The following is a 25,799-nucleotide window of genomic DNA, read 5'->3' as shown; positions in this document are numbered from 1 at the left end:
TATCAAAATTTGAAGTTTTAAAATATTTTGCTGAAGAATCTATTAAAGTTGGAATTGCATAAAATATTTAATTATTAAAATTTTAACGAACATTAAGATTGGCGAACCGGCTTGTCGCCAAAGGCGGCTAGTATTTAATAAAACATTCTTGAAATTCTGATAAAGAAATCGATCTTTTGCGACAAAAACTGATTTGATTTATAAAATGCTAAATATTACTATTTTATAAAAACCGCGCGATTTTAGATCTCTTCATTGACCGTTTTGATGAAGATACGCCAACTAGTACCTGGAGTTCCCCGTCTGATTGGGGAAAACGAAAATGTTAAGTATCCTAAAATAATATTTTTCTTTATAACTCGGTCAAATTTGGTCGCAGAAAATTGATACAATAATTTATTTTTAAATGTTAGAATGACTAGAGTATTTTACTAAATATGGTTCATAAAACCGATGGATTATGAAAAATTTAGCTTTCAGAATTTTTTGCAGGAGTATATTTATTGATCAAAACAAAATAAATTATAATTATTTACTTCCATCTAAATCTCTTTGAAAGCAAAGTTGAAAACTGAATTGTATGATGATTCTTGTGATGATGAAGGTATTTACATATTTATGGGACAATTTCGATAAATGATTTTGAAATTGCAAATGTTGTGAAATAAAAATTGCTGGCAACAGCTTTTTATTTGAAATGTGAAATATCGTCTGCTATGTTTAAATTTATTCTTCATTTAAAATGGCGTCTTTTAAATAAGCTGTGTAATGACGAATATATTTTTACGTTTTGCTAAAAGAAATATCCCTATTCCATAAACCAAAAACGTTGTGAAATTATGGTGTTAAAATTTCTAAGTACCAAGATAAGCTACATTTTTAATCGAAAGGGAAATATTGCTAATCATAACTTTAACACTGAAAGAAAACTCAAAATGAATATCCGAAAAAGGTATGTATTGTTTCAAATATTTCTTGGCATTGTTGACTATTAACGGAAATTCATCGATGTAGAAATCAATTGCTAAATCTTTAAATATATCTTTAGCAACTGTAAATAAAACAGCAAACCCTGATTTACAGCCTAAAAATTAAAAAAAAATAAATAAAATAATGTATTAGTTTTTGCCGTGATATGTAGTTGAATGTAGAACAATTTGTAGAAGTCTGGATGAAAGTTAATTAACAGGATATAAATGAAAATACGTGACCCTTGATGATGCATGGATGTATTTAAATGCTTGAAACAAAAATAATCTTATTTATTATCGAAAACGAAAAGAGAAAAAAAATTTACAAGCCTGGTTCCGTCAGTGCAAAGAAAATTTTAATAAAACGTTTGATTGTCGCAGGGTTCTCTTACAATGGGAAATTAAAAAGAATGGAGAGAAAATGTTGAAATCAATTCAATTATCAAAAGTTAGTAAACGCCTGTATTTACAGAAGAAATTCCGTTTTTTTTTTTTTATCCCAAGGCCTTTTAGAGAGTGAAACTTTTTTGGAAAAAAACTTTTTCTAAACACTAACCCACTACGATTGATAAATTCTGGGCAGTAGTATTATAATTAGGAAACTAGTACTCCTGGAGAAGCCCTTCTATCATAGAAATCACGATCCAGACTTATAGTTCAGATGAAAGACAATCAGATTGAACATATATAAAGAATTGTCTTTTCATTTAAAATAATAATTAAATGGTTCCAAAATCGTTCTAAAAATGTGTAAACGTTCTCTATATAATTGATTATAAAAATAAAAAATTGGCGTATTTATCACTTGAAAATTGCTTTCTTATTGTAAAGTAATTTTAGGAAAATCAGATATATATTTATTGAATAATCTTCTAGAATGCATAAATTGTATAAGAATCTCTGTTGTTACACATCAGACTTCATTAACCTACTCTATATTTTCTCACTTATATTTAAATTCAGATTTCAACATAATAGGGTTTTTTATTAGTTGAAGTTATGTTACTGCTGCTACAAATTTTTGAAGAGTTAACAGAAAATTAGACGAAATAGATAGGAGAATGAAGTGAATGATGCTGAGCTTTGAAAACAGTATGAGTTATATAACTATCAAAATTTAAAGCTTAAAATTATTTTGTTGAAGAAGCCATGAAGGCTAAATGTTAGCGACCTCTAATTCCGACGAACCTGCTGATCGCAAAAGGCGGCTAGTTTAAAATCTAATTAGTGTTACTATTTTTATTAAGAGCTACGTTATGTACATTATATTATTGTATTATATACACAATACATTTATTTAAAAAACTAATATTGAAACATATCAACATTATATTAAAAACATATAAACATTACATCGAAAGAAAAAAACCGTAATCTCGCCAAGATACTTGATGTAGTTAACTGCGGTTTAAACCTATATTCAATAGATTGGACGAACTTCTTGAACTCGACTCTTAACCTCCAAACAAATACAATTGTGTTTAAAGAAAAATACTTGATAAATTCATTTACATTATGAATGAAGTTACAGCAAAAATAAAACACTATTACATAACAAGCTTGAAGAGAATTTTGAATAGTGAGGAGAAATAAGAATCAAAAGAAAAGGGATAAATCATCGATTGATTATTTAATTCTAGTTTGTGTCTTAGGGAAATTATTTGTGGGCATTTGGTGAATTTCCGGTGCTATATTCTGAATTTTCTTCTTCTAATAGACTTGTGTTAACTTATAAAGACTCCTGATAATGTAAGCTTAAGCAGTGTGAATAATTTATTAAGCAATGTGATCAAAATTTTTCTGACTCTTCAACTGTGTTAGAGCGGCGCCTTATTCTTAGGATATCGTATTGTGTAAGAGTTCTGAAATCATGTGATAAAAATATCGTGTTACATGGAAAAATGTATAGAAATTTTATTTGAATAGGTAAGAAAATGAAAAACGTGTTGAATGCACAAAATGACAGAATGTTAGTTTTACAGTTGCATTTTGCACATTTTTTTAAACTTTCATGACGATATTAAAATAGGGTTTTTTTTTGTGGTATTTTTAAAAATATTTGTTTTTGAAATCCAGTTTTTATAATTAATAGCAAATAAGATAACAGGTGGATGACCTTTTTTATTATTTATACAGCATTTTTACTTTCTACTGCTTAACATTAATAAAAATATAAATTATAAAGACATATTCGCTTGTGGAAAAGCTCGAGGCATGCTCCTTGGGAACGAAACAAAGTAATGGTTCTCTATAATACCCCATAAGCTTTTCTCAATTGCAATTTATTGCGTTTCTTTCAACATGTTTATATGTTTAATGAAGTGACGCTGGAGTCTTCAGAATCTTCGTCATTTGGCTTGTCGCTTGAATTATTAGATCTGTTTTTCCTCCTATCTCAATATTACTTTTCTTTGTTTAGCTTTGACAACAGTGTCACGACCGAACATTATAACCAGAAAAGCCTTAAAGAAAAACGTACCTTCCAAAGTCTTTCATCATATTTTTGAGAGCTCGCTGTCTACACCAAATTACGCTGTTGTTCGAGAAAGGCTTGCGGAACATTAATAACTTAAAGTTTCGAGTCGTCACATTCTTATTTATTATTTTTTTCCCTTTCTCATGTTATTCTCTGGAAGGAACGGGAAGTTAAAGGAAGGCTATTGCTTGCTTTCGTGACTCATAATATATTTATTCGTCTTACTTTTGTCACTAAATTTATTAGCTGGTATTGTTGTTCATGGTTTTTGAAAGTTGTTTTTATTTATTATTTGAAGCTGATCTTTATTCCGTTGTTCTTGCGCTTATGAAAGTCAAGATTACTAAATTATGTTTATAAGCAGGGATGGAGTTTCTGCTTCTTGTGCAAACTGTTTTTCAAAAAAGTTCTTAAAACATTCTATTCTTTTCATGGTAAATGTAGGTAGTATATCGATTTGATGAATAAGATTGGTTTATTTTACTATTACTTAATAACTGTATGATACTTGGAAGGAAATTCGCTTGCATTTTTTTTTAATAAACAACTTGTTTTTTTTTTTTTTTTTTTTTTTTGCATTGCTATAATATATTTATTCGAGATGTCTGTCTAAGTAGCATTGAGGTCTTTTTCCTAGAGGAGTAATAGTGAGCAATAGTCAGTCAATTAAAAATTCATCTCAGCCGACTAAAATGAACAAGCTGTTTGAAAATTGAGAATCTGTCGAATAGCTTTGGAATTTTTTTTACTGAACTTGTTCAATTTTCTTTCTATCGAACTTCTAATTATTTTTACTAGTTTCTTTCACCCACAGCTGGTTATGAAGTATGTCTGCTTTTACTCGAAATGCAGATGTGTCTACCATTATTTAAATTATCTGGCCAGTCATCAGTTCCTACTGTTTCGCAAATTATTTTTCTATGAATTTTTTTAACTGTTGTCGTGCTATATAATATAAAGTCCGAATATTTATTTTTCTAAGTACTGGCAGCCATTATTTTTCAGAGTTTAGCCGTATCGAATAGTAAAAAGAATGAACTTTTTAATTAAATTTAAAAGAAATTCTTACATTCTGTTTCCATTAACGATAATAAATGTCGACGTGTCTTCGAAGGTTATTAGTTTTTTTTTCTTAGACTTCTCTTTTAAAGTAGTGAATTTTGAAAAAGTTTCACGCAGAGAGTAGCATTTATGAAAATAAGACTGTTTTGAAAACGTGGATGGAATCTTTTTAAATCGGATTGGTTTTCACTTCTTTTAGTCCTGCCATTCTAAACGACTAGTTGCGCATAGGTTTTTGAATTCATGTAAAATACTTACTTATTCAAGACTTGTAACCGAGTTTCAAAACAGTTTCTTGAGTAATGCTGTCTGCATCATAAATACATTTATTTTATTGTGGTTTATTAATTTTTCTAATTTTCGTTACTGTTCACTTGTCTGAACATTTTTCTTGTTATATTATAATTTTCACTGTGTTAAAAAAAATTGTACCGATGGTTTTAAAATGTAAGAAATAAATTATCCATTATTCGTTTCATACCATTATATTATTTATCCAGTAAGTTGTTTTAAAAGTTTTGTTTCGAGAAATTTTGTATTCTACCAAAAGAGAATTTTTTTTTCGACTCTGTTAGATTTGCTTATTATATCTACTAATGTTTGAAAGACAAGATAATAAGGAATTTAATGGATATTATCACCATCTTTGTAATATCTGTTTAACATACAATAACACAAAAAGTTAAAAATATTAAATCCGAATTTATGAATAAAAATATCTCTGAATTAATAATAGCAAAATAACTCTGAATTAATAATAGCAGAATATCTGTCTTTTAGAATTCGGATGTATTTTTAATATCACAATACATTTTCATCATTTCCTTTTATTTAAGGCTGAATATAAACATTCACGATGAAGTAAATCTAAGACTAGGTTATAAGAGAACTAGATTTTAAGTAAATTGCAAACAATGTTATGGTTTCAAATAGTTGAGAAATATAAGTAAAAGTTATTTAAATCCTTTCTGGAAAATATAGTATTTAAATTTGCAAAATATGCGTTTTGTTAATGATTCGATTAATTAAATAACGATTCTCTCAAAGTCACAAAGAACATTTAAATATAACATGTATATTCAGCTGTGACTGGTAGCGATGTGAATTTAAATTTCAAATACATAGCTTTACTGCTGTATTAATTTATTTAGAATTTGATATGATATTGTTATACATTACTGAATTGTTAGCGAAAAATTGAATTTTATCCAGAGAATATTTTCGTTTATCGCAGATCTGTCTGTTGCAGAAATTTCTTCTCGAATAATATTTCAAATGCATCGTGACATTCTAGACGTGACAGTTGTTGAGCTGAAAAAAAAAATGATTATAAAAGAGTCGTAGCATTGTAGTGACTGTCTGTTTTAGAAATACACTAAAAAAAAGAATAAAAAAATAGAAAATGTTTTTTGTTTTGTTTTAATACCTATTTTGAATGTAATATCTTCATAAAAATGTAATAAAAATGTTTATTTCATTGTATAAAACATGAACTCCAGTGTTTCGGTTTGTTAGATTGCATTTTGTTTGGGGAAAAAAATTTTTATAAAAATTGTATCACCATCAAAATTTTTACATTTACATTAAAAATCTAGTTATTTATTATTTTTGTCTACAAATTAGGTTTTTGATCTTCTAAATGGTCTGTTTTCAGTATTTTTTTTTTTTTTTTTTAGTTTAAATTTCCTAAGATATGAAAGAGCTGAAAAATTTGTAGACGATTTATTCATTATTCCCTCTTTTCCATTTCTGGAGCCGTATGATCATCTTGTAACTAGGAGTTGATTTTTAATGATGGTCTTAAAATGCAAAATCTTACTTATGAATTGTCTACTGATTTATTTTTTTATGCTTTTGAAAGCAATAATTCTTATTTAATGAAACGTTGCGTAAACTTATATCAATTTTATTTGAAAGCTCTGTGATTAGATTCATTATATAATGCTATATTTTCGTTTTATTTATTTTCAACTGGATCCTATTTTCAATCATTTCAGATGAGGTATTAAAATTTAAAGAAAAAAAAAATGAAAGGTTGCTTCAAAGGCTGCTCTAATTGTTCTTGTTCTAAAATACACTAGAATTGTTATTTATTTATTTATTATTTTTTTATTTAGTTAAAAAGTACTTTTTTCTGGATTCATTCCTTCTCATTTTTTTTCTTTTTAATTTTTGTTTTGTGTTTTGTAAATATATTTTAACTTTATTCCTAAATCAAATGAATACTGTTGATGAATTTAATGTGTTCTTAAAATGTATCCGTGAATGCATTTAAAAATATTTTAATATTACGTATTACTACATTTATTCCATATAGTGAAACGGCAAATGTTGCAGGCCTTGCAGAAATAAAAGAGTTTTCAAAATCCATTTCCCATGTGCAAAATAAGAAAACGAGCCTCTGATTGGTAAGCTTTACTTTCCTTAGATTGAAATTTACGGGATGTTAGATTTACAAGATAAATAAAACTTCGGTTGCCTGTAAATTGTGTTTTGTGTTAGCTAAAGTATAGACGTAGTGTTTAGAAAATAAATTTTGTTAGTTGATTAGGATTATTGAAGCATTCAAATCTAAAGTTAAAAATATAATACTTTTAAATAAAAGAAATTTTAAACTTTAAAAAAATCTAGTAGTTGCTAGCCAAGAAACAGTTTGTAGAAGGAGCTCTAAATAACCTAACATTACTACACGGTCTGAGAATTCCATTAATCTTTTTACGTCGTTGGGGTAAAACTGTCTTTTTGACTGTGACACATTTGCTAACAGGAAACCAACAGTATTTTAAACTATTTACTGTCTGAAGGAAAAACAAAGTTTACACGAACAATGTGATAAATGAAGCCCGAAAGAGAACTTAACTAATGGGGGAAATTATTTTTGAGTTTCGTCGGGTTGACATAATTAACAATTCGTAATCCACATTAGCACGCTTAAAAATAGGCATGCGTTGCGGTTTAAAATAAACATAAAAGAAGAAAATAAATATGCTGAATTCTTATTTATTTATTTGCATGATTGATTGATTGAAATTGGATGAGAATGGGATTTTTGGCAACAAAGGCCGTTATCCCCTAATTCACATATTTGCCTGCATTTTTAATATTTTTAGCACAGACCTTTAGATATTAAATATTAAATTTTTTTTGTGCAGTATTTTTATGGTATTGTGCTATGCGATCTGACGGCATATTTAAAATAATTTTAAAAATCTAACCAGCTCCAATCATTGATCGGATTCCATCAATTTTTATTTCATATGAATGTTCATGGCTTCAGGATATGCCATTAAAGATCGACTGTCTTCCAATACAATCCATTTTCGAGTGAAATCTCGAACATATTTTTTCGTAGTGAATTTTCATAACCAGGAACGTCAATTACAGAGTTCTTTAGACCATCCAATGCATTGATTTCGTCAATTTTTAATTTACAGTTGCTTACTCCCAAGTGTCTTCCAGTTTCAAGTGGTTTCATTGTCGAATTTTACTTTCACACGGAAATAAAAAGGCATGACAGTAGTTTTATAGGCTAAAATTACTTGATTGATTATCCTATAGTCCTTTATATTTGCTCCAGAAAATAGGACCAGATAAAAGGATGGATGGAAAAATTGTAATTTCGAGTTTTCGGTTTAAATAAAAGGCTATTAATCTAAGATGATACGTTTAATTCGAAAAATTGTTGATATGAAAAAGTCCTATCAAATGAGCTATTGGACTAATGACGTTGGATTAAATAGAACTGAAGTAAATACGAAGAAACAAACAAACAAACTATAAATTAGATTTATAGTTTGTATAAATCTAATAGTAATATTTATTATTACTATTTTTAATTTTTACGAAATCTTTCGAATTGCACTTCCGGTATTCGAACACGTTCGGAGCACTTTTTTAGAAAAACATGGTGTAGACATACTTTAACCATATTTCTGGATTTAAGACCATTCCAAATTAGCAATAGGATGTCAGTATTTAAAATAAACATTAAAACTTTTTTGAAAATTGGCATTTAATAGCATAAATTTAAGCAAATACTTCAAAAACTATTACGCTCATCTGAACAAAACTTGTACCAAAATAAACTACATAATTGCCTCTAGGGAATGAATAAACTGCAGTCGTATGGTTATAATAATAAATAAAAATTTTAGAACCAGTCGAAGATTTATCATGACATTTTTAGTAAATTTTTGATGTTATTATTCAAACAATAGACTGTAAATTTAAAAAAAAAATATTCACTCTATCTAAATTCTTTTAGTTTATTCCTCAGAAAATAGTATAAAGACGAAGTCCACCAAATTTCATAATAATATGATAATTATATTTTGAGTTATTTGATTTGAAGTGAGCAAAAAATAATAAAAAATCCATTTTGAGAAAAATGCATTTAAACTATACAATAATATGTTTTAATAATAAATTATGTGTGTACATACTTGAAATTCACCACATTTATAGGTTATATCTTCTTCCTCCTCAGCTTTTAATAATTTTCTATTCTTAATCATTTTTTTTCTGGCAATTTTTGCATTTGGCAGTGAATGCCGCTTGGATTCATTTATTCGGCCTTTGTCGAGCTAACTGCATTAAATGCTGTAACTGCATTTGCTCTAGGATACACTCCAGTAACCTTAAGGATATTCAGTAATCCTATAAGACCTTCATTAAAATGTATTACAGACATAAATGCCCCTAATCTGACGGCTCGGAGCTCAACAAAGACATCTTTAGGTACAAATGTCCACAAAATAATATTGAAACTCTCATTGGCATTTTGCATTTTGCCGTGCAAAATGCAAAATGCCAATGAGATGTTGTTCTTTTCTTTCTGTTCAATGTTCTTTTTCAAATGTTCTTTTTCTTTCTTTCTTTCTTTCTTTTTTTTTTTTTTTTTTTTTTTGGCGAAAATCGACCTTCTTAACGTTTTTGGATACCTTAAGTATGCGTTCTGCAAACAGAGACTTCTGGTAAAATTTTCAGATCGGTGTTTACATTATTTTATAGAAAATGTAACTTTATCGGGGGGGGGGGGGGGGTGAATCGTCGAAGAATGCCAATGAATATTTATGCACCAAAAGATATTTCGTTTTTCGCCTTCACTTTGAAATACTATGGCGGAAATATTTTGGTAAGAGAAGCTGGGTAGATATTTTATTCTACAAGAAAGCACAAAATACAACAGAATCGAACACAAAGCACTTTCAGAAATTAACAATACGTACCCAAATACCAAATTACTAATTAATTAACAGCATAGCACAGAAGCATTCGGAATGCTTCTGTGCTTCTGTTAGAGAATGCTAGATACCTCGCTCCATGATCAACATTTGAAAAAGAGAATTTACTCGACTGTTTCATTGGCTTTATATAGGTCGGGAAAATTAGAAGTATATCCGGAATTTGGATCGGAATAACTATTACTTGTTGTATATTAAAATCTTTATTTTTGTCTTAAATTCGTAATTAAGGTCGGATTTCGTTGATCTGGCATCTATTAAAATGTATTTAAATCTCTCTCCCTTACTTTGAGACCAGTTGCACAGGAAAGCAGAATTACAGATTCCTAACAATACCATCGCACGAACAATATTTTTACACTAGTAAAAAAAAAAATTGTATTATCAGTCCTATTCACTTTCAAGCCAATGCTTCTATAATTTGTAATGATTTTCTCAAAATAGAGTACAAATTAGAAAAGTTTCAATAATTCAAGAATTAATCCAAATTCGTCCATATATAAGTGTTTAGCAATGTTGTCAGCTGTCTAGTTTCGGTCTCTTTTTGCAAGCATGACGATATACCAGTCGTCTTCTTTAGCAATAAGAATTGTTTTAATTTCACAAACAATTCTTGATGAATGGAGTTTTGATAGAGGCTCGGTGAACAGAGATCATTATTATGGGTGAAGTTATCTTTCTCCTTGTGCGTCGGTCCTGAGATACCATTGGCCCAAACTTTATGGGCAGGATAAACGACCACAAAGATCTGTTAATTCATTTTTCAGAAGCTTCTCAAAAGTGAATATCGAATGATAGGCCAGCAGTCTCTCCTGGTTTAAATCCTAATGAACGCATTTGAAATGCTTTAGTTAATCTCTGCATTATATTGTATTATCCGGATATGAGTAGACAGTTTATACAGACACTTATGAAGAAATGGGTTTCTTGCCTCAAGAATTGCCTAATAATATTATTTCAAGTATGAAGAGATGGTGCGAAAGGTGAAATCATATGTCTTATTAAAGAACATCTGTTTGTTGTTCCCTTTCTCATCCAGATATTGTTTTTTTATCAATGCCATTCTGGCAATTAAGACTTTTTTGTTCCTCAATGTGATTCATTTTTTCTCCGTTAAATTTTTTTTTCATCCATTAAATACGACATCTTTCTTCCTTTTTATGAATTTCATTACTTCAAGTTTATTTTGCAAAATTATAGTAGAATCGGGACAATTGCGTTACAGTATAAAAGCAGCACAGCTCTAACAAGTTCACTAAACAGAACTCATTTTTTTCTTTGTATTTCCTATTTTATTGTTATATTTTATTTCATTGAAACCGGTGAGATAAAATATATAACAAAATTTTAAATTTTGTGTGTCAACGGAAACTCAAGATTAACTTTCTATATGTAGCTAACTATAGATTTTTTTTTTGTGACTTTTACACTTCGTAGTGTCTAGAATTCAGAAATTTTCCTTTTCAATCATTAGTTGAACCAATTGCTGCTGTATCATGAAATATCAAAATTCTTAATTCGGATTTTGAATATTTGATTAAATATTGATTATTTTTTGGATATAGTATAAAGACACTTTAAGTAGTGCAGTTGTAAATGTAGATGTCAAGATTTGAACCAAATCAAATATATTTTTGCAAACTGTAAACATAATTAAAATTATTTGCAAAAATATGTTTATTTAATTCATTTAGTGAGTGAATTATTCACCGAGAATATTATTTATTTGCTATCTGAATTATGCATGACACATTCAGGTTATAGCTACCTCTAAAAGTAACTGAAATTAAGAATTCTTTAGCAATACAAACCAATTGTATAGTAAGGTAATTGCAGTGTACAGGCTTTCAAATGCATCGTTTGGGATAAGTAACGAAGTCAACAAAATGGTTTTTGAAGCGTGATTGTACTATGTATAGTTTCCGAAATGATGACAAAATTGTGGAGAGTCCGATTATCAGGTGAGTTGCGTCAAATTCTACCTGTCATTTCAAGGGTAAAACCAGCAGGCGATTTTTAAACGCATGTCTGAAAAATCTGAACTTTTTAAAATGCATTCAAAGAAAAAAAAATTATGCCTGATATGCGGGGGACATCATGCTCAAAGATATCCCTTTTGAAAGCATGACAGAATAACTGTTGGGATATGGAAATCTGCTTAAAAAATCGAATTAAATTGAATTTCTACTCCATCCGACTTTTTTTGAATTAATGCAAAAATTTTGGGAAAACATCTGAAAAAAAAATATTATAACCATTGATGATTTTTGAATGCACGTTTTAAATTCTTGAGAATGAAAATATTAACAGAATTAATGAAATTATCCTTAGAGAAATATTACAGGAAATTCTACTACGGATATTACAGGAAAAAATATCAAATCCGTTGACATTATGATCGATGATAAGCCAGCTGTTTACCATCCTGATAAATTTTTGAATTCTTCGAATCCACTTAGAATGCCATGACATACATCGAGACCAAGAGACTGGAGAGACTAAATCTATTTTGCATAACTTTAATGTCCGTGATTTCCCCTTCCCCCAAAAGAAAATAATTTTAATCATCAGATTATGTTATGCATTAGATCGATTCAATTTTAATATCCTTTGTGAAAAATCGATTTTCGAATTCAGTATTTCCAAAAAACCGGTTTTAGCCGGTTTTCGAATTTTTATCAAAAAAAAAAAGAATAGGAAAAAAATATTTAATTTATATAAAATAACAAAAAACAAAATCATTATCAAAGTCAAAATTAAAAAAAAATTAAGGATTCATATACATATTACACAAAATAACGAAACCTCAAACAGGAATTTCAAATAATATTTATATTATTTTCACTAATTTTAATTTCTCCTAAGGAAATAGGATTTAAAAAAAGATATCCACTGAACGGTGGCTAAGTCTTGTGCTTATTTTGGAGACAATATTGCCTGAAATTGAAAATACTCGTTCACTAGCTACTGAACGTGATTTTATAGTTTTCATGGCATCAAATAACAAAAGTTTTTTGTTCTTTTATTCCTTGCCTCAAATAATGAAATAAGAATCGTTTGCTTTCAATGTCTCTGGATTTGTAAGTTTTCCTTTAGGGTCTTGAAGAAACTTATGAATTGATTTTTCCATGGCTTCCTTTAGAAAAGCATCACTTGGATGATTAGTTTCTTCGATTTGCTCTTCATCAGAATTGGCTTCCACGTAAAAAGTCGGAAATATTCTAGACAATATCTTTCCAGATAACTTGATCATTTCGGTTTTTGAAGCTAAAGAAAGTACACTAGATTTCTTCGCTGATCTAGAAATGTTTTGTGGATTTTGCAAATACAGCAAAAGAGCTGCTAATTCTACTTGTCTTCTTTTTTGAATTCGTTCTTCTAAAGCATTTAATAATTTGAAACTTATTTTAGTGTTTAAATTTTTTTTAAATTCATTTAACAGAAATTTAAATAGACCTTCATTTATTAATAAATTGGCATCTCGTCGCCCTAAGCCTTCAACTGCTAGACGAATTGGTTCCAACCGATAAAATTCAAAATATTTGTTTGATTTTATTGAAGAAGAGGAATATCCAGACGTTCCGGAAAACCGGTTTTCTTAATTTAAAAACCGGTTTTCAAACGTAACAAATTTACTTTTAAAAACCGGGTTTGAAAAACCGTCAAACCCTAGGTGGAAGAAAATTAAAAATATCTGAAGAAGCAACGAGATTGTTTTGAATCTTGCTTCAATACTGAAATAAATCGTTGAAAAATTAAGTATATAATACGTTTGAAAACTCGCCAAAATCTACGTTTGAAAACTCGCCAAAATCCAAACGGAAATTATACGATAAAGAAATTAATATCGTTAAAAAGTAAGTTTTGAAATTTTAAATAGGTATATAAATAATTTTTGTGCGATAATATTTCCGCAGTTTATCCTGAAAAAATATCAAAATCTGACTTAATTTTTAATTAATTAAAATTTTAAAAAACAATGTCTCCAAGAAGCACATTTTTACTCTTTAAGGTATATTTATACCAAATAAGATTGCTCTAGATCAAACGATCTGATTTGCAGAGAACCAGCATCTACGCCCAAATTCTTCTTTATTATTAGTAGCAATGTAACCAAAATTATGCAGTAAAACAAGATTATGCGTCAGTAAACATAACAACCATAATTTACTCAACTACCTTTGGAAATAAGAGAGAAGGAAAAAGCATTTACATTTCTCGTATTCCTAAGTGATAGGCCTGTTCTACTTTTAATGTCTTCAATTTCTAGTTAGTTTTACTTTCGAAATAATGGTTAATACAGCTGTAGAGCAATGTCTTAAAAGCTGCTCCACATTTCTTCTAATATAGCTGTAGAGCAGTGTCTTAAAAGCTGCTCCACACTTCTTCTACGACCAATTTTATGTTGCATGTTCTGGACTGAAGACTCCTAGTGTAAGAATGCGCCAAATAATGAGATTAAAAATGCCATTTACCTAGAAATTCTAAGTTGATAGTTAATTTTGTATTTTTAATTTGGATTGAGGGTCCTAAAACCTTTTCAGTGGTTAAATATAAGAACTCGAAAATTGCATAGTTTGAAACAGTGCGCGTTTTGGTTTTTCTTTCATATATATATAAAATAAATAAAATACAGGCAGAGCTGCAGTTACAGTTGCTAGTATTGCAGACTGTATTGTGTTTCTTGAGAAGTCAATAAAATGCTTGTATGGATTCTTAATTCTGTGAAAAAGTAACAAACTCAAATGTCTCTAACAAATGGAAGCCCGACAGCAAAGCAAACCCGAAAAGTAATAAAATTCTCTGTCTATTTTTTTTTAATTATTATTTCTGGTTTGCTTAAAGTGGTAATTTAATCCCTAGAATCGGATCTTTTCCCCCTTTCGATTAATAACGATGCAAGCGTGTACAAGTTATACGTAAGGTCTAGTTGCGCACCGTGTTTCGCCATGAAATAAAACGCCCTTCTTAATGTTACAAGATTATAAAAAGAATGAATCTGTACAAAGAAAGGGATGATAGCTGAGAGATATTTAATATTTAATTATTTACTGCATATCCAAGATAACGCACGCACGCACGCACGCACGCACGCACGCACACAGACAGACAGAGAGAGAGAGAGAGAGATTTTCCCTATCAAAATCTAAGGTTATATAAGGCGAGGGATAATTTATTTCGTCCCCTTTTTCCCCACTTCGGCTTTTGTACTACGCTGCGACGGACGTCTTGTCCGCGTCTCTGCTTGTAAATAATTATGCTTTCCCGATGGATTAAAAAGAATTTAAAAAGATAAAAAGTCTCTTCACTGTCTTCAAAACTGCATCCTGCTTCACATAAAATAATGTTACATATAAATATATATATATATATATATATATATATATATATATATATATATATATATATATATATATATATATATATATATATATATATATATATATATATATATATATATATATATATATATAGAGAGAGAGAGAGAGAGATTTAAACTATTTTTCACTTTGAGTGTGAACGTTATGTCCTTTTAGATTGGTAGAATTGGTGACAATTTAGTAAGTTATAATTCTAGAATGAATTACATTTAAAAAAAAACAACTTGTTCTGTGTAACAATTAATATATTTTGTATTATTTGAAAAAAGAATTTGAAAGTATTTTTCAACAGAATAAAGTTTATTTTATTTCTTGCACTTAATAAAATTCATTTGTTTATAATCTTTGTTGAATTAAATATAAATATTTATGACATAAGAATGCCAGGGAATAATATGTAGGTAGATTTTATAATACATTTAATTTTGTTTGCGGTTAATTGTATAGTATATTAAATCTTACATGAAATTTAGAATTCTTTCGAAACTAGCCTTTTTTATGTTATCAACTGCTATACTTTGTGCTTTTCAGATTGTTAAAGATATTCTTGTGTATTCTTCTAAGAGATCATTTGCATTTGATGTTACTGATAAACTGCTCATGTAAATGAACTTAATAAAAAATGCTTAAATTTATAACCGTAGAATGCTGTTGGCACTGCACGAAAAAGCCACATGCCTCTAGATATTTAAATTAAAACTTGATTTGAGTTAATATGTTTTAAACTTCTCTTCAGCGCTCATTTTTTCTAAATTTATTTTTTATTTAAAACCGTACATTGACTTTTTACTCATTGACCTTTTCATGATTTTTCGAGAAATTAAGCCACACCCTACAGAAATTTGACAAGTTGACCCGCTTTTTTCTTAAAATGTTAGAAGTTGAAAGTAAGCGTTTGCACTTAAAATGTGTCAGCAGTGGGAGTGTCAAAAATAGGAATACGATAAACAATCAGTTTTCGCATTTGTCAGTCCCTTTTCTGCATTTGACTATCCAAACAATGGTTCGTTTCATTTCCAGGAACTTATACAATAACTTGTGCATTATATATATATTTTTTTCTTGCAGCATTGACTTTACATTTCTAGAAAGAACCTAAGGTACTTGTATAACACTATTCTGTGGATAACTCATTTGATTTTTCTTTTGTTGGACAATAACTGCCGCTTTAATATGATTACTTCGAGACATAAGAATTGCGATAACATTAACCAATTGATAATAATAACCGAATCGGGTGAATTCATTGTATTTTTATCCGATCAAGGGGAAAAAATACTTATCTTAGGGCTATCTATAATTTATTGCAAAAGTAATAATTAAAAATTATTCTTTAGTTGTTGCTTATTGACAATTATCTCTTAATAGCTCATATATATATATATATATATATATATGGGAAAAGGCAACGACCAGCATTAATATTTGAAATATATTTATTAAGATTAAAGTAAAAAGGACAAAACATTACTACATAGAACATAAAAGATACATGAGCGTGAGCTGCACGTCTTGCAGTCTCACTGCCTCACTCTCGTCTGCCAATAATGGCGGGAAAGCATCACGTGATTAATGACGTGACGCAACATGGCCAGCATGGCGCCATACAGGATACGGGATCTGTCAGCGCTTCCCACATCGGCCATCATGACAGGATAGGCGACCTCGCCTTATGGTATACAGTACAATGAAGTAAATATATAAAACAAACAGCAAATACAGGAAAATAATTTGTAAAATTGAAATATTCACAAGATAAAACAAATAAAATAGTCATACCATCCGTGACAGCATAAGTATATAGCAATACAATAGCGTGCACTGGAAATATCGAATAACTAACTAAAAATAAAAATAATATTATTGTTGAACATATAAAAGTATAAAAACACAAAATAAACAGAGAAAAAAAAATCAAAGTCTATATCGTCCAAATATACACACACAAAAAGAAGGAAAATAGTTCTCTTTCTCTTTAAGTAGTGTTCAGTGTTTTCTTTTGAAACACAATTCAAGTGATATGTTCTATATTGCTGGACCATGGTTTCATATATTCTGCACAAGTTGAAGTTTTTGATGGTCCATCGAAGAAATCATACTTTTCAACATCGTATGTGTCGTTTGCTTTAATTTTGATCACTTTATATGGTCCGAGAAATTTTTGTTTCAATTTCAGACCAGGGCCAAATTGAGTGCGCTTGATTGCGACGAGATCATTCAATTGAAATTTTTGAGCATGTTTCCTACGCAGATTGTAGGTACGGCGATTTTCTTCTTGGATTTTGAGGATTTGCTGTTTTGCATCTTTACGGAGCTCATCACGCTGTTGGAGAAATGCAGACTGGATCTCTTCGTTGACGATTTCGAGGATTTTTATATCATGCTCAGATTTCATTTTAGTTCCAAACAGAATTTCGAATGGAGTAGAATTGATACTTCGTTGAAATGTAGAATTAATAATTTGCTGAACGGAAGCAACATGGCTATACCATTTCTCAGGGTTTTCTATGGATAGCTTGGAGAGTACAGATATGATAGTAGAATTAAGTCTTTCTACCTGACCGTTTGATCTAGGAAGTCCAGCTGTAATAGCAATGTGGGTGATATGCTGATGTTCACAATATTCTTTGAATGACGTAGATGTGAAAGCTCTGTCCGTAATAATCCTTGAAGGATTACCGAAAACTGATCTTTGGCATTCGAGCTTATTGAGAACTTCAGCGGTGTCGGTGGACTTGGTCGGGTAAAGCCACACAAACTTCGTAAAGGAATCGATGATCGCCAGAATATGCTTATATTTCTTAGAAGTGCTGGGAAGAGGACCCAAATGATCAATATGATATGTATGAAAGGGAGTATCGTCTTTGTCAAGTGGATGCAAAGTGCCATCTAATTTGCCACGTTTTCTGTTATTTAGAATGCATGTTACACAGTTGCGTATGCATCGTTCAATTTTCTCTTTCAAGTTCGAAATAAAGAATTCTTTGTTTAACATTTCCTGCGTGCGTTTTACTGCAAAATGGCCTCGTTCATGACAGGATTTAATAATGTTGGCCTGCATATCATCTGGTACGACAAATAAATCGATTCCGTCTAAGTTCTTATATAAAATGTTGTTTTTGACTATGTAGTTCTCGTAAGGTGCATTTTGAAGTAATGCTTTTATAGCTGTAATATGCTCATCTGTCTGTTGAGCTTTGAAAATTTGAAGATTGACACAGTCTTGAATGATCATGCAGCATGGGCTTCGGCTAAGAGCGTCGACATGAGTCATCTTTGAACCGGTTCGATGCTCTATTTCGTAGTCAAAATCCTGAAGGTATAATGCCCATCGCGAAATGCGGGAATTCATTTCTTTTTTATTTAACGTTTTGACGAATGCATTACAGTCAGTGATAATTTTAAAGTGTGATCCGAGGATGTAAATTCGGAATTTTTTAAGAGCTTCTACAATGGCGAGTACCTCCAGTTCATAGCTGGTGTATTTTCTTTCGCTGTCAGACGTTTTCTTGGACATATAATACACTGGATGGAATTTGTTATCATCTTTGGATTTTCGTAGTAGGACTGCCCCCAAGCCATCAATTGACGCGTCTGTATGAATTTCAATGGGACTGCCTTGATTAAAAATAGTTAAAACGGGTTTATCAGAAAGTAACTGTTTTAAGCGTAAAAACGCAGTTTTTTGCTGAGCTTGAAATAGAAAGGGGCTGTCCTTACGAAGAAGATCACTAAGTGGTTTTGCTATAGTAGAGTATGAGGGAATAAATTTTCTAAAGTATCCCGTAAGACCTAGAAAACGTTGTACGTCTTTTGCATTTTTTAACTCAGGATAATTAAGAACGGCTTTAGTTTTGGAGGGTGAAGGGAGCAATTTGCCGTGTTCTACTACGTGACCCAAAAATTCAATCTGGCTATGCAAAAATTGACATTTTTTAAAGTTTATATCTAGTCCATAATCGCGAGCTACTTTTAGAACAGTGTTAAGGCGTTCGAGAGCCTCAGATTCATTATTTGCGGGAATGACGATGTCATCCATATACGGGAGGACAATGCCTTTTGCAATAAGATCACGAAAAACGGCATTTATGTATCGCATAAAGACAGGAGGACATGAACTTAAACCGAATGGCATATAACGGAACTGAAACTGATTTTTATTTGTGACGAAACTGGTGTAACAACGACTTTTTTCTTTTACCGGCATGTAACAAAATCCGTTACGCAAATCGAGAGTACTGAAAAAATTTCGCATTTTGAAGACGGTCTAAAATGTTATCAATTGACGGTTGTGGTTAATGATCTTTTAATATTTACGAATTAATTTTCTATAATCTATATAGACTCTATGTTTTCCATCTTTCTTACGAACTACGACAGCTTGACTAGCATAAGGTGAAGAACATGGTTCTATAATTCCATTTTTTAATCATTCGACTATCTGAGCATTTATTATATCACGTTCGGCAAAGGGTAAACGTCGAGGAGTGTGGAAAATTGGCTCATCGTCAGTAAGCGTTATATCAAGTTCAATGTTCGTGGTTTTAGTTTTGTTTGGTTTATAAGATAACAAAAGCTGCTCAACGTCATGGCGAGTTTGTTTAGAAATATTCGGACCTATATCAAACGTGGAAGTATCGGCAGAAATGGCCATTATAAAACTGTCAGTTTCAACAGGATCATCAGATTTAGAAATTTTGGAAAATACAACACCGTCAGGTTTAACTGTCAAATTTGCCTGATTTATTACGTCGCAACCTATTATTAGGTCATAAGTAGTACAATTATTAGGTACCACAGAAATAAAAACAGGAAAACTTTGTTTGTCAATAATAATTTCAGATTCAAAGGAACCTATTATTTTAGTTTGGGAAAAACCGAATCCAGTTAGTGTCATCTTGTTATTCGTCAACGGCGGCGATCCTAGTTTAATCCATGCAGAATGTTTGAGAAGTGTCGAAAAACTACCAGTATCGACTAATCCGGAAAGTGTATTATTAAGAATAACAACCTCTTTATGCATATTCGACGGAGAATGCAATAAATGTAAAGTGTTGACATTATCACGTGGTGTAGAACTGTCATTCCGAGTAGTACGGTGACAATCGGAAGATTTATGTCCGAAAAGATTACAAGAAAGACATTTAGGACCACGATTACGATTAGGGCAAGACTTTGAGATATGTCCAAAATCGTTACAAATAAAACAACGCATGTTACTGTTAGTCGGATTACTAAAATTCGATTTTGATTCTCTTTTTTGGATAGGGATTTTATGTACTGTATCACGTCTTTGGCCGTCATTAGCATATCTAGAATACGACATCTTTGAATTATTTGCGTTCATTGCACTTACGATAGTTTCGAAAATTCGTAATTTTTCTTTAAACTCAGAATAACATTTTGCACCATAAAGAATAATTTTATCAGAAGGAGAACCCTGTATCCCATTTATTGTGTATTGAATAACAGAACATTCATCAATAAGGGTTTCAGACTGATTCGCAATTTCACGCATGGCAATAAAATATTGCATAAAAGTTTCATTCGAGTGCATTTTACGTCTTTCTAGTTGTTTATGTATTTCAATAGAAGTTACTTTATAGGAAAATTCATTAATTAATGCACTTTTAAAAGCATGATAGGAATTTAGATTTCTTTGAGAGAATAAAAAAGATTTAGCTGCGCCGGAAACTAATCTCTTTACAAAGATTAATTTTTGTTGTTCGCTTAAAGAAGGAAAAAGAGAAAAATTCTCTTCAACATCATAAAAAAAACTTTTAATCGAATAGGAATCATTTCCTGTGAAGTTTCTGCTACTACCACAGAGATCGCGTAATAAAAAACAAAACTGAAGGTTTATTTCATTCATCGTTTGTTTATTCGAGGGATCATTTTCGAGCGATTCCCTTTTGGCGCCAGTAATTAATGCCTGACTGTTATTTATTAATGTTTCGTCTGAAGTTACGGGGATGGGGAAGGAAGAATTATTACCCGTATTACTCATAGAGCTGTTATTAATAGATGAAGTTTCGGTTTGAGAAACCTTTTGAGGAGACAAAGGTTTTTTTTCTGTTTCCGATAAAAAACTAATATCTAGCGAGTTCTGAAATTCATTTAAATTTGTTAGGGCTTTAAAAATATTTTCACACATAGCATCTTTGTCGGTCTCAGTTACTTCTAAGTGTAATAAATTAGAAACGGAGATAAAATCAGATAAAGAAAAAATCTTCAGCAATTCTTGTTTATGTTTTTCTACATCTAAATTTTCAAATCTTTCAAAATTTCTCATTCTTTTTCGAGAAGAATGGTCAAAATTACTGTAACCTAACACAGAGTTAAGCAATTTTACGGAATTAGTTTTTGCATATTTAAGGGAGTTAGCGATTAATTCAATATCGCCTAGTTTTAAAGACATTGTAATGAATTAAAACAGAACTAATGCACATTCACTCGGGATTAAAATTTAAAGGGAGAATGGCATAAAGTAACGTACTATACTATAAATTATAAACTTGGGAAAAAATTGCGCCTACCTGGTTGGGAGCAGTCGAATTATTCACTCTTAAAAGTTCCTTTTTTTTAAAGCAGCCAGTATATGTCAGCACAGTTGCACAAGAACACGAAGTAATTGAACCTTTAACGTTTCCACTTGAATCATATCCATCCAAAACGTGCACTAACGTCCATTAAAATATCCACGGCAAAAATCCACTCTTATCAAAATTCTTAGCATCAATTTAACGTCTTAAATTGTACTAACGTCCACAGCTTTTCAACAATTTGGCGGGATTTGCTAGGGGTATTCACGAGAAAGGCCGAGCCCCCAAAAATGTGGGAAAAGGCAACGACCAGCATTAATATTTGAAATATATTTATTAAGATTAAAGTAAAAAGGACAAAACATTACTACATAGAACATAAAAGATACATGAGCGTGAGCTGCACGTCTTGCAGTCTCACTGCCTCACTCTCGCCTGCCAATTATGGCGGGAAAGCATCACGTGATTAATGACGTGACGCAACATGGCCAGCATGGCGCCATACAGGATACGGGATCTGTCAGCGCTTCCCACATATATATATATATATATATAATCTGTATTATTTTTTTTAACTTGAACGATTCTATATGCCACGTTTCAACACATCAAGTGTTTAATTCATTTTGATATTCGTTAAAACGCTTTCTTTAACACTAGTTTCAGTTGGGATCATTAACGTTTATTGCCTGATCTTGCTTGCAACAATCTCACAATTATTCCAGATTTTAAAATGATTAAGAATCTCAATTGTGCTGCTGAATTGTTTTGACTTATTTTATGTAACTCTTCTTCCTTTCTGAGAGCTTCAAAAAATTCAAATTAATTTTTTTTTTCTTTTATCCGTGTTGCCTTTGTAATTTAATCGCAGGAAACAATATATGGCTGTTCAACAGATACCGTACCTAACAGCAGGGGTGTTTGTGCTCCGGGGAAACCCCGGAATTCCGGGGATTTTGAACTTCGATACCCGGAAATTCCGGGGATCGTCGTTCAAAAGGAAGTAGGAATAATAATGAATTATTTATTTTGATCTGGGTAATTTTGTTTGCTTTGAAAGCAGAAAACGCAAGGTCAGTGTGTGTGGTGAAAACTTTTCCTTTCTTTCTCCAAAGGCAGTGATAATGCGTGAAAAGGGGGAAAAAACTTCTTTTTTGTTCTTTCCTTATTGCGAGTTATGACTCATTCCCCCGGTTCTCGGACATTCTCTTCTGGATTCTTTTCGGCAAGTAGGCGCGGTAGAAAAAAAAGGGAGAGACTTCGTTCGACCAGATGTGCGATCACGTGACCTGGGTTCAAAGGTCTTAATTTTGCAAAATTAATGGTTATTAATTTTGCAAAAAAAGTAATTAATTGAACTTTTATAATTAGGTCATTCAATACTTCATAATCGTAATTTTTCATTTCTCCCCCCCCCCCTTCTCGAAACTCCAAAATGTCGGTAGTAAGTCCGTAAAAGTTTCAGGGGATTTTTTGGGGTCCCACAAACACCCCTGCTAACAGTGAAGTTGCTCCTTTAACCTTCCAGCTGCGTATGCCGCGATTTCCGCGGGTTTGCAATCAATCCATTTTCTGTTGCATCCCGCGTTTTTCGTAGTTTTGAGTGTTTATTTTTACGATTACGGATTTTTATTATATTATATTATTATCGTGTAACATATAGTATCAGTTTGAAAAATATTTGAACTTATTTGCAAACATCGCATCCAAATAGCGATTTTAAAGAATTACGCAGCTAGAGGGTTAAACCAATCCATAGTCCTCTGGTCCATACAAAAGAATGTGAACCCTATCTCATGGTAAAAATGACTTCCAAATGTTTCCTTACAAATGGAACAAGGAATTCCACGAATGTTAACTGCTTGTTAAAAATTAAGAGTGCTATTCCAAAACTGATAACATATTGATATATTAATCGACCTGCACTGTATAAAAATGTATTTGTTTTAGCAAAAATGTAGATAAAATTCTTTTTTTTTCTTTGCTTTTAATTTTTGCCAATGAATTTTGTGTGAACGATTTGAAGTAGTTTATTTGATTTTATTGAGATGATTCGTCTTTTTACAGTCGAACTTTAAATTAATGAAGCCTTACTGTTCTGTCGTGAAATCCTAAAACCAAGCATTTTTGTCTCCTTTAGAAAATCAAGCGTTTCAGTAAAGAATTTTCATAAAAATAAATTATACGAAGAGTCCCGAAATGGCGGCAATTAGAAACTTTAAAGATAAGTTTATAGAAACATTTCCAACAAGGCATTTTTGCAATTAAACCTGAGGTCGGAAGTGCATTACAGAGAGCTTTTTGTCAATGGGTTAAATCAGAATAAAGGTTATATTAGATAAAATTCACAACAGATTTAAGGGGAGAAAAATTAAAATAGCATAACATTCAATTCCGCGAATAACAATTTTATGCATCATAGCAGCATAACAGATACGGCAAGTAGGATGTAAAGCAAACACTTATCATTCGTACAACTAGATTATACCATTTAATTATTATTTCTTATCTTTGTTGGGTATATTTTCTGTTATATCCTTTTATTTAATTCATTGATGAAGAGTCCTCTGTAGCAGTTTCCTCCACTGCATTTATGGCTTCTTGTTCAATTGCAAAAATGATTTTGTATACCTCACCTACGAGCTTTATGTAAAATCCTGTATATTTTTGAAGTTCTTAATATATTCAGCCATGACGCTGAGGGAAGGACCACGAATACTTAGATGAGAAGTCGCCGCAAAAATAAGCGGATTTTTGTTTTTTCTGGAGGCATAGTAATATTGAGAGATTTATGTTGACTCCGTTTCCCTGACAAGGTATATGTCCTACGGAGGGTCCTGAATCCACTGATGGCCATTTTATAATAGGCCACAGTTAACATGTTTCTATTGCAGCTGCTTGATCAGTCTCAAGTGGACGATCAAGTTATTAGATGATAGGAAATGATTTATAGTTCTTATCGTAAACATAAACATATAACTAAATTTTGAATTTCTCAGGACTATCAAAATAATTGGATAGAAGAATATCATTTGTGGGTTTGAATTGAATTAAATAAATATTTTTAATTTTTAATTAACTTTATAAAGAAATTTTCATTTATATGGTGCACAGTCAGGTTTGATTTTAATTGGCATAAACGAGTAAAATCAAGCGACATATTTGGAAATTTTTAAAAATATTTCTTAAATAAATCGTCTAGTTAATAGCTAATATCTTGATTAACTTAAATATCATAATTTGGAAATATTATGCAAGATACTACATGAATTCAACATCATAATGCATGGAAAATCCTATGCTTTTGGTAAATGAAATTTTAATTACAATAACTTTATTAGTGATTAGTTTTATTAAAAGTGCATACATTTATCATAGACTGTAATAGACTTGCTTAAAATTCTCAAGTTTTACGAAACCATCTAATAAAGGAGTTTGAATGCTCTGTGTCCTTTGAATTGGAGGCTCGAAATAAATTGAGGAAGAACATATTGCTGTTGAAGAACAACATATCCAATAGAAAGTCGATGTGGTATTAACATGACTTTATTAACAAAATTAATGTAATTATGCTCATGAATGGAAATTTCCTGGCTATATCATAGAATTTTGCTTAAAATTCTTCTTTTCTACTCGATGTAGGCTTCACAACGTCAAAGCATCAAACTGGACAGATGTGTCATGGACATATGCCACTACTTTTTCCGATTCTGATTGATGAATTGGCTTAGTGACCAATTCCATGAACTCTGCGAGTTCCTGATGTTACACAAATGAATTTCTTCTTATGGAAATTCATGAAATCCATATTATACGTTGTATCCATAACCTAGAACATCGATATCCAGGACCATAGAAGTAGGGCACGTTTCCTTGACATATTTTCGTCATTTGAACGAGTCTGAAAATGCACACTTCGACGTTATGCAGCTTGCATTTTAATTGCTAGAAAGAATTTTGAATATATTCTATTATATAGCCATGCATTTTTCCTATATATGCATTATGCATTAGTTGGCATTTATTTTGTTACTAAAGTCATGTTAAAATGCTGTCGACTTCATTCTTTTATGTGGCATCCACATTTCATCAGTGCCTTAAGGTTTTATTCCAAACAGAACTTC

The 25,799-nt window shown here is 30.9% G+C and overlaps 1 protein-coding gene across 3 annotated transcripts in view; it reads left to right on the top strand.

Annotated features, from left to right (window-relative positions):
- Nucleotides 1–25,799, top strand: part of LOC129959402 (band 3 anion transport protein-like) — a 130,795-nt gene that overhangs the window by 33,144 nt on the left and 71,852 nt on the right. For all 3 annotated transcript variants that reach the window (XM_056072228.1, XM_056072230.1, XM_056072221.1), the window contains exon 2: nucleotides 6,827–6,917. The gene's annotated coding sequence lies outside the window, so the exon portion shown is untranslated. The remainder of the gene's footprint in view (nucleotides 1–6,826; nucleotides 6,918–25,799) is intronic.

This window comes from Argiope bruennichi, chromosome 2 (assembly GCF_947563725.1).
Source record: "Argiope bruennichi chromosome 2, qqArgBrue1.1, whole genome shotgun sequence".
In the NCBI taxonomy this organism is placed as follows: Eukaryota; Metazoa; Arthropoda; class Arachnida; order Araneae; family Araneidae; genus Argiope; species Argiope bruennichi.
This window is presented reverse-complemented; position numbering and strand designations above follow the sequence as displayed.